Source organism: Thamnophis elegans, chromosome 8 (genome assembly GCF_009769535.1).
Source record: "Thamnophis elegans isolate rThaEle1 chromosome 8, rThaEle1.pri, whole genome shotgun sequence".
Lineage (NCBI taxonomy): Eukaryota > Metazoa > Chordata > Lepidosauria > Squamata > Colubridae > Thamnophis > Thamnophis elegans.
The window spans coordinates 65,613,300-65,622,400 of NC_045548.1; the positions used below are offsets into that span (position 1 = coordinate 65,613,300).

Sequence of the window (9,101 nt, forward strand, 5' to 3'; positions counted from 1 at the left end):
ATGAAGACCAACTGGCTGGTGCACATGTGCATGCTGGAAACTAGAAGAGCAGCTGGTGATTAAAGCACGTCGCTGACGTCATCAGCAGCGCGACAACAACGACTGCGGAGAAAAAAGGGAGCTTTAAAAAGTGCTTTTAAAGCAAGCCGATTCACGTAAAGGTAAGGGTTAGGCTTGGGGTTAGGGTTAGGTTTAGGGTTACGTTAAGCGTTAGGGTTAGGTTTAGGGTTAGGTTAAGGGTTAGCGTTAGGTTTAGCGTTAGGTTAAGGGTTAGGTTTAGGGTTAGGTTAAGGGTTAGGTTAAGGGTTAGGTTTAGGGGGGTTAGGTTTAGGTTTACGCGTTAATTTTAGCTTTACCGCTCACAGTGTACTTTTTTCATCGCGCTGTGATGACGTCAGGTACGCGGTTTCGTCGAGCGCGCTTTAGTTGACCGCGGTTTTGTGGTGGAACCGCCCATGCCCACAGAGAGGGCTCTGTGTGCCACTTCTGGCACGCATGCCATAGGTTTGCCATCATGGCTCTAGACAGATCCCAATGGACGATTACAAAAGCATGCGCACTGTTGGCCAAAGAACCAGCAGCAGAAAAAAAGACCCACTTACCGTACTTCCCACAATCGGGGAAAAAGGAAGACGAGCTTTTAGACAACCATACTTCCATTCTTTTTAGTTTCAAAAGCCAAGAATGATGGTCCAGCAGAAAAGATTTAGAGTGCAGTTTTTTAAGATTATAATGCACTTTTTCCAGCCTAGGGGAGAACTCTTCCTCTGAGGTAGTGCTTTCCAGGAGAAAGGCTATTCTCCTGGATCCTTGAACGAATTTCATTGTAAAGTTTTTGCCTACGGTTGTTGATCTCTTAAACTGAAGCAGCTGGGCCTGTATACTTTAACATGAATTAGAACATCTGGCCCTTATCTTTCCTGAGAACTGTTAAACATTATAAATGTTTAAAGAAGAGCTCCCTTGGTTACCACAGCTGGTCATTCAATATGAGGTACCCTTGCTGGGAGGAAATGCTAGATCCCCGTTATCTATGTATGGTTTCCAAGCATGTTTATTAAGGTGTCCATGGGTTCTTGCATGGAGGCACCAAAGGACAGCAAACAATGAGAGGTGTGTTGCCCATTTTTAATGCAAATCCTACCTATGATGTTCTTGTTTGCGATGCAAATGCAAAAGGGCAGGGCTTGTGTTGTTTTGTTATGAAACAGGTTTTATTATTTTGGCATCCTGATTAGCTGTGGTGCACTCAGAATTCAGAACAGAGTCACAAAGACTTTCCCGCATTGCTCAAAAATCTTATCTTGAAATCTAGCTCTGTGAATTTGTTTTGGTCCACCTGATTAGGATTTCTGAGGAATTATATTCCCAAAAGGCTGGAAAGTGCCAAGCTGGGGAAGACTGATCTGTATCAACAGCAGCTGAGAACGTATTTATGGCTATAATGAAACACAAGGCTTCCTCTAACGTTTTCTAACTTCTAAACATGATTTCACTCCAGTGAACTTTTTGCTGGACAGGTGGTCCTCAACTTACGATGACAATTGAGCCCCAAATTTGTGTTGCTAAGCGAGACTGATGTTGAAGGAGTTTTGCTCCATTTTACGACCATTCTTTTCCACAGTTGTTAAGTGAATCGCTGACTTGTTAAGTCAGTAACACCATTGATCAGTGAATCTGGCTTCCCCCTGGACTTTGGTTGTCAAAATGTCACAAAAGGTGATCACACAAATCCTGGGGACACCGCAACTATCATGAATACATGCTAGTTGCCAGGAGTCCAACTTTAGATCATGTGACCATGGAGACGCTGTAGTGGTCAAAACTGTGAAAAAAGATAATAAGTCACTTGTTTTTCAGTGCTATTGTAACTTTGAATTGTAACTTCAGTGCCGTTGTAACTTCGAATGGTCACTAAACAAATGGTTGTAAGTCAAGGACTGACTGTATACTGTGTTTATTACTACAGTATCCTAGCCTGGAGGTCAGCAACCTTAAACACTCAAAGAGTCAAAGGGGTCCTAACTGGAAGCCCCCCTTCAATTCTGGAGCTGACCAGAAGTCCGGTTCCCCCACCATAGAGTCTCTTTCTAGCGCAGCATTCTTTTTCCTCAATCTGTCCTAACCAAAAGCCCTATCAATTGTGGAGCTGACCAAAAGACCCACCCCTTGCCATAGAATGTCCTCCTGGTGCGCCCTGCTTTCCCTCCCCTAAACCGGAAGCTCCTCTAAAAATTGTGGTGACAACTGGCGACAGTTGAGGGATGAAAGAGCCACATGCAGCTCCAGAGCTGCAAATTGCTGACCCCTGCCCTAACCTGGTCTTTATCAATCATAGCAACTTTAACGTGCATGAACTTCACATCAGCATAGCCTGGATTGGCCATGTTGGCTAGATCACGAGTGCTGATGTCCGATATTTGGACTGGAACATGCTTGGCCTGTGTCAGCCTTAGAGATAGACCAGTTCAGCACAAGGATTCCAGGAGAGCAAATTTATTGTTGTTGGACTTAAACACTTAAACGTGAAAACCTGCCAGAATTTCTCTCCACCCTCTCTTTGATCAAACAGATTCAATGTCAGTTTATTCTGAGCGTCCTTCTCCTGCTTTCTACTTTCCCATGACTGAGTTCTCTCTTACTGCTGCCTTCTGTTGTCCTCCAAAGTGTTTTTCCAAAAGGCAACAGAACTTTCTTTGTTTTTCCTTGAAAATGTTTCGCTTCTCAGCCTAGGGACTTCTTCAGTTCTGGTTGAATGGTGGGAGGAATAGAGGTATGTTTTCAAGGAAAAAAACCCAAGAAAGTCCAATTGTTTTTTTTGGGAAAAGCACCTTTGGGACAACCATGACCTGGATGACTGAGAATCGCCATAGCTGTTGCCTTCCATTCTTTTTCAAGATGATCTCTACATTCCTTAGCACTGTGTGTGTTAGGTTGCATATTAGATTCATCCAAATCTTGGGTTATAGGTCGCAATGTTGGCTTGTGTGTAATATTTATACCCATCCTTTCTTCCCCAAGAGCAAGAGGGCATACACAGCATTTCCCCCCATTTTTGAAGAGAGAGAAGGAGAGAGAGGAGAGAAAGAGAGAGAGAGAGAGAGAGAGAGAAAGAGAGAGAGAGAGAGAGAGAAAGAGAAAAAGAAAGAGAAACAGAGGTGGGTTCCTACCAATTCGCACCTATTCAGTAGAACCGGTTCGTCAAATCTACCAAACCGGTTAGAAGAGGTTCCACCAGTGGGCCCGGAAAGCAGGCCACACCTACAGAAGAGGTTCCAAAAAATTTTGAAACCCACCACTGGTCCTTGGATATGATTATTCTACACTATCATGCTCATATTTATAAAACTCAGTGCCTCTGTGAAAGGTAAGGATGACTACTGTGTTTGTGGTGCAATCAGAACATTGCGTGTGTTGAAGTTGTTTTAACGCAAACCGAAGATGCCTTTTAAAAAACAAGTTTGCATCATATTCTTATGCATGCCAGTGCTGTGTGTGAGGTAATTTAAGGTGGTTCTGACAAGTGTCGTCGGCATCTTCATATCCGGTCACATGGGAGGCAAGCCACTCCCATCCGGTCACATGGGTGGCAAGCCACTCCCACAAAAGTGGCTACACCCACAGAGTAGGTTCGAACAATTTTTGAAACCCACCACTGCCCCGAATGATGCCACAACTGAACCCAAAATTTCTGTTGCAGGGCAAGCAAGTAAGTAAGTAAGTAAGTAAGTAAATAAGTAAGTAAGTAAGTAAGTAAGTAAGTAAGTAAGTAAATCTTTATTATGGTCAAAGACCAGCAATCCAGATTAGTTTTTACAATATGTTAAAAAGTACTGACATTAAGATATAATTAAAAAGTATTTACTTTAAAAGTGGAAAATAACATACATGTTCTCAGATTGTTCGGGTCACTCCCTAGTTTACCTGGGTGCAACGCTGTTAAGTATAGGAGTAAATACAATGGTCCAAAGATTGTTAGAGATCCTGTTGCAGGGCAGTTTTTAATTGCACTTCACATCATTTTATCACCTCTCTTGCCGCAGTTGTTAAGTGAATCATTACAGTCATTAAGTAAATCTGGTTTCCACTGACTTTGCTTGTTGAAATCTGGCTGGGAAGTTTACAAATGTTGATCACATGACCCTTGGATGGTGGAACTGTCACAGATACATGCCAGTTGCCAAGTGCCTAGGTTTTGATCACGTGACCATGGGGATGCTGCAATGGTTGCAAGTGTGGGAAGTGGTCATAACTTCAAATGACAACTAAGCAAATGGTTGTAAGTGGAGGATTACCTGGACGGGTGTCCAGGTAATCCTCGACTTACAACCATTCATTTAATGACTGCTCAAAGTTACAATCGCACTGAAAAAGTTGTGTGCTGGAAGGGCTCCTACCAGGTCATCAAGAACTATTTGTGAAATTGTGCAATCTAGCTTTGAGCAGAGCTGAACCTCTAAGCCTGTTGGGCCAATCATCTGTTCTATGGAGTCAGCAGGGCAGTGGTGGGTTGTAAGTGGTACACCCTGGTACCGGAGTACCGGAGCCTGCCCGGAGCACCAGATACCATTCTGGTACAGAATGGCCCATCAGACTCCAGGACTGGCCCATGTTCCTCCTCAACCTCCTCACTGTCTGAATCTGCCACCAGCTCTGCTGATAGGCCACAATCATCTCAGGAATAAGGTAAGAATCTAAGAAAATGTAATTTTTCATGCTTATTAACCCAGATGTCTATAATTCCCCATTTACAAATCTGCATTGATTTTCCCTTTCAAGAAATCTTGATGTAACATCAGTAAATATGAAGCAATTATATTTGTCTGAGAATAGATTTAGCTGCCCTCTATCACAAGTTTGTTTATCCTGGAATATACCATAATTTCACAATGTAATCCTATAATTATTACTTTACACTATGAATACAAAAATGTAATTCTCAAGTTGCTATTTTACAGCAACCAGATTTATGTTTGATTGTAATCCACAGGATTTTTTTTTTAAAAAAAGAAAAATGAAACAAAAGATTCCTAATCAATTCAAACTGTAGTTATCCAAGAATTACTTTCAGATTTCAACCAAAGCCAATCAATACGGTAATTTAGCTATTACACTATGTTTTTAGCCTAAAGGCAAGGGCTATTCCTGTTCTGTTTTAATGAAAGTTTCAGAAGAAAGTTTGGAAAATTGGCTTTTCAACCTCTTTCCATAATTATTAGTAAAATGAAAGGACATCGCTTTGCCGAGCAAAATTCAAATTTACAAGATCCTAATTTAACTTGATTAACGCGAGAACATAAAACTTTAGAAGATAAACCACTTGAAAGCATATCTGGAATACAAAAAAAAAAAAATCCCTACTCATTTGCAATTCAACTACACAGACTCAAATATTAGGCCTCTTAAAACTTAGAAATTGCCTTGAAAAGATACGTTTTATGATGGAGGGAAAATAGCTTTTAAAAAATTACTATTATTTTACCTTCTGAAAATAAACTGTTCCTACCTCTGTGACTAGTTGGAATGAATTCAGTTAAAGAAAAATAATCTAGGTTTTTTTTTACTGCCCAGTTAGTAAGATACTGTGCCAGTCTAATAGTTTTTATTTTATTTATTTTTTACAATAAGAATCCGTAGATAAAAAAGGAGAAGCGCTTATACTCACAGTTTCTCCTTTTATGCAAGGAAGTTGCAAGCACCTTCCACTAACTTTCAAAACTGTTGAAATAAATTTATTAATGCTCTTTGACAAATTTTATTAATACAATGTTTGAAGTTTCTCTTATAAAGTGAGTGCATGGTTGTGTGGGAATAGGTATGAACCAGTGGTGGGATTCAAATAATTTAACAACCGATTCTCTGTCCTAATGACCAAGTGGGTAGGCGGGGCTTAGTGTTCATGTGACCTTGTGGGCATGGCCAACTCAAAGTCACTCAGGTCGATGGGCACTTCGCCTTAGCTGTTACAATGTAATAAGGGTTAAGCGGAGAGGCAGTTTCTGTAAGCAGGGTAATAAAGATGAGGCTAGAAACAACACCAGAATGTTTCCTTCCTGCCTTCCTGACAGGATTAGCCCTGTAAAGTGGGAAAAAAACCAGAAGATTTCTGCCAACAACTGGTTCTCTGAACCTCTTAGAAAGTTAAGGACCGGTTCTCCCGAATAGGTACAAACTGGCTGAACCCCACCACTGGTATGAACACTAGTGTAACATTTTCAATCATGAAGTCTCTCTAACTTTTTGTGACACTATTGGACTGTACCAGTGATGGCTAACCTTTTCTAGATTGAGTGCCAAAACAGACCCGAACCCCCAAAATGCAATGTGCATGCGGCTCTGCACATCTGTCCCGCCCCCTGCGCATGCACACCTGCATTTTGAATTGAATGGGGGGACCCCTTTGACTCTTTGAGTGTTTAAGGTTGCCGATCTCCGGCCTAGGATATTGTAATAATAAACACAGTATACAGTCAGTCCTTGACTTACAACCATTTGTTTAGTGACCATTCGAAGTTACAACGGCACTGAAGTTACAATTCAAAGTTACAATAGCGCTGAAAAACAAGTGATTTATTATCCTTTTTCACAGTTTTGACCACTACAGCGTCTCCATGGTCACTGATCTAAAGTTGGACTCCTGGCAACTAGCATGTATTCATGATAGTTGCAGTGTCCCCAGGATTTGTGTGATCACCTTTTGTGACATTTTGACAACCAAAGTCCAGGGGGAAGCCAGATTCACTGATCAATGGTGTTACTGACTTAACAAGTCAGCGATTCACTTAACAACTGTGGAAAAGAACGGTCGTAAAATGGAGCAAAACTCCCTTAACATCAGTCTCGCTTAGCAACACAAATTTGGGGCTCAATTGTCATCGAAAGTTGAGGACCACCTGTCCAGCAAAAAGTTCACTGGAGTGAAATCATGTTTAGAAGTTAGAAAACGTCAGAGGAAGCCTTGTGTTTCATTATAGCCATAAATATGTTCTCAGCTGCCGTTGATACAGCTCAGTCTTCCCCAGCTTGGCACTTTCCAGTCTTTTGGGAATATAATTCCTCAGAAATCCTAATCAGGTGGACCAAAACAAATTCACAGAGCTAGATTTCAAGATAAGATTTTTGAGCAATGCGGGAAAGTCTTTGTGACTCTGTTCCGAATTCTGAGTGCACCACAGCTAATCAGGATGCCAAAATAATAAAACCTGTCTCATAACAAAACAACACAAGCAACACAAGATGTAAACTTGTTTTTTAAAAGGCATCTTTGGTTTGCGTTAAAACAACTTCAACACATGCAATGTACCACAAACGCAGTAGTCATCCTTACCTTTCACAGAGGCACTGAGTTTTATAAATATGAGCACGATAGTGTAGAATAATCATATCCAAGGACCAATGGTGGGTTTCGAAAAATTTCAGAACCTCTTCTGAAGGTGTGGCCTGCTTTCCAGGTCCACTGGTGGAACCTCGTCTAACCGGTTCGGTAGATTTGACGAACCGGTTCTACCGAATAGGCGCAAACTGGTAGGAACCCACCTCTGATTCGGGGACTAACTGTACAGCTATGAACATCTTAAACCTGACCCGCAGGTGAGAACAAAGACAATCTTATGTGTGCACAGTAATGGAATGGGATGGCCAAGATCCATGGAGATCTATGGAGATTCTCATCTAGGTAATAGTTGTCCCAAAGCTGCTTTTTCAAGAGGCAACTGGACTTTCTGGATTTTCTTTGAAGATGTTTCGCTTCTCATACTTACCTGACAGGGGAGATACCTTGATCATGAAGGAGGTTTTGCCAGGGTGAGGCTCATCCATTGCATTCCAGGTGCACTCCGGGTGTGCTGACCTATGAGACTTTCCCAAATGTGGGACACTCAACTGCATAATTTGTAGTAGTGGGGGACTGCTTTCACGCTTTCCCCTGTAAATTTTTAACTAATCAAAGAAAGAAGCAACCTGGAATTAAGGAGACATTTCCTGACAGTGAGGACAATTAACCAGTAGAACAGCTTGCCTTCAGAAATCGTGGACGCTCCATCACTGGATGATTTTAAGAAGAGACTGGACAGTTACTTATATGAAGTAGTATAGGTTCTCCTGCTTGAGCAGGAGGATGGACTAGAAGACCTCCAAGCAGTGGTGAGATTCAGCCAGTTCTCACCACTTCAGGAGAACCAGTTGTTAACTTTCTGAGCAGTTTGATGAATTGGTTGTTGGAAGAAATCATTAGGGCAGAAAACTGGTTCTTAAATTATTTCAATCCCACCACTGTCTCCAAGGTACCTTCCAGCTCGCTCATTCATTCATTCATTCATTCATTCATTCATTCATTCATTCATTCATTTATCCAAGAAGCTTCTTCAGCTCAGACTGGATGGTGGGGAATGGAAGGATTTATACTTCTTGCAGGTAGCTGGTCATCTGCATACTTTTAGAGAATTGTTGAGGCCACTTGGAGGTTTATATGTGTTCTCAAGGTCACCAAAGTAATGCAGATGGGTGTAGATCAGTGGTGGGTTTAAATTTTTTTTAGAACCTCTTCTGTAGGTGTGGCCAGCTTTGTGGGAGTGGCTTGCCAGCCATGTGACTGGGTGGGAGTGGCTTGTCAGCCATGAGCCGAGGTGGTGCAGTGGTTAGGGTGCAGTACTGCAGGCCACTTCAGCTGACTGCTACCTGCAGTTCAGAGGTTCAAATCTCACCGGCTCAAGGTTGACTCAGCCTTCCATCCTTCCGAGGTGGGTGAAATGAGGACCCAGACTGTGGGGGCGATATGCTGACTCTGTAAACTGCTTAGAGAGGGCTGAAAGCCCTATGAAGCGGTATATAAGTCTAACTGCTATTGCTATGTGGCTGAGTGGGAGTGGCTTGGCAGTCATGTGACTGGGTGAGCGTGGCCAACTTGTAAAATGTGGTGAAACTCACTTAACGACACTCTTGCTTATCAACCAAAACGTTGGCTCAGAAACTCTGGCATTTGAAGCACGCAAATCTTAAAGCTGTCAAGTTACAAGACCCTTGCACCCCTGGCCCTTTAGAAAAAAAAACCCCAGGAGTGTTCAAACCTGACAGCTTTAAGACTTGTGGACTTCAACTCCCAG

At 42.1% G+C, this 9,101-nt stretch overlaps 1 pseudogene; it reads left to right on the forward strand.

Annotated features, from left to right (window-relative positions):
* The first annotated feature begins 7,752 nt into the window (after positions 1-7,752).
* Positions 7,753-7,927, forward strand: LOC116512824 (annotated as a pseudogene).
* Positions 7,928-9,101: the final 1,174 nt, after the last annotated feature.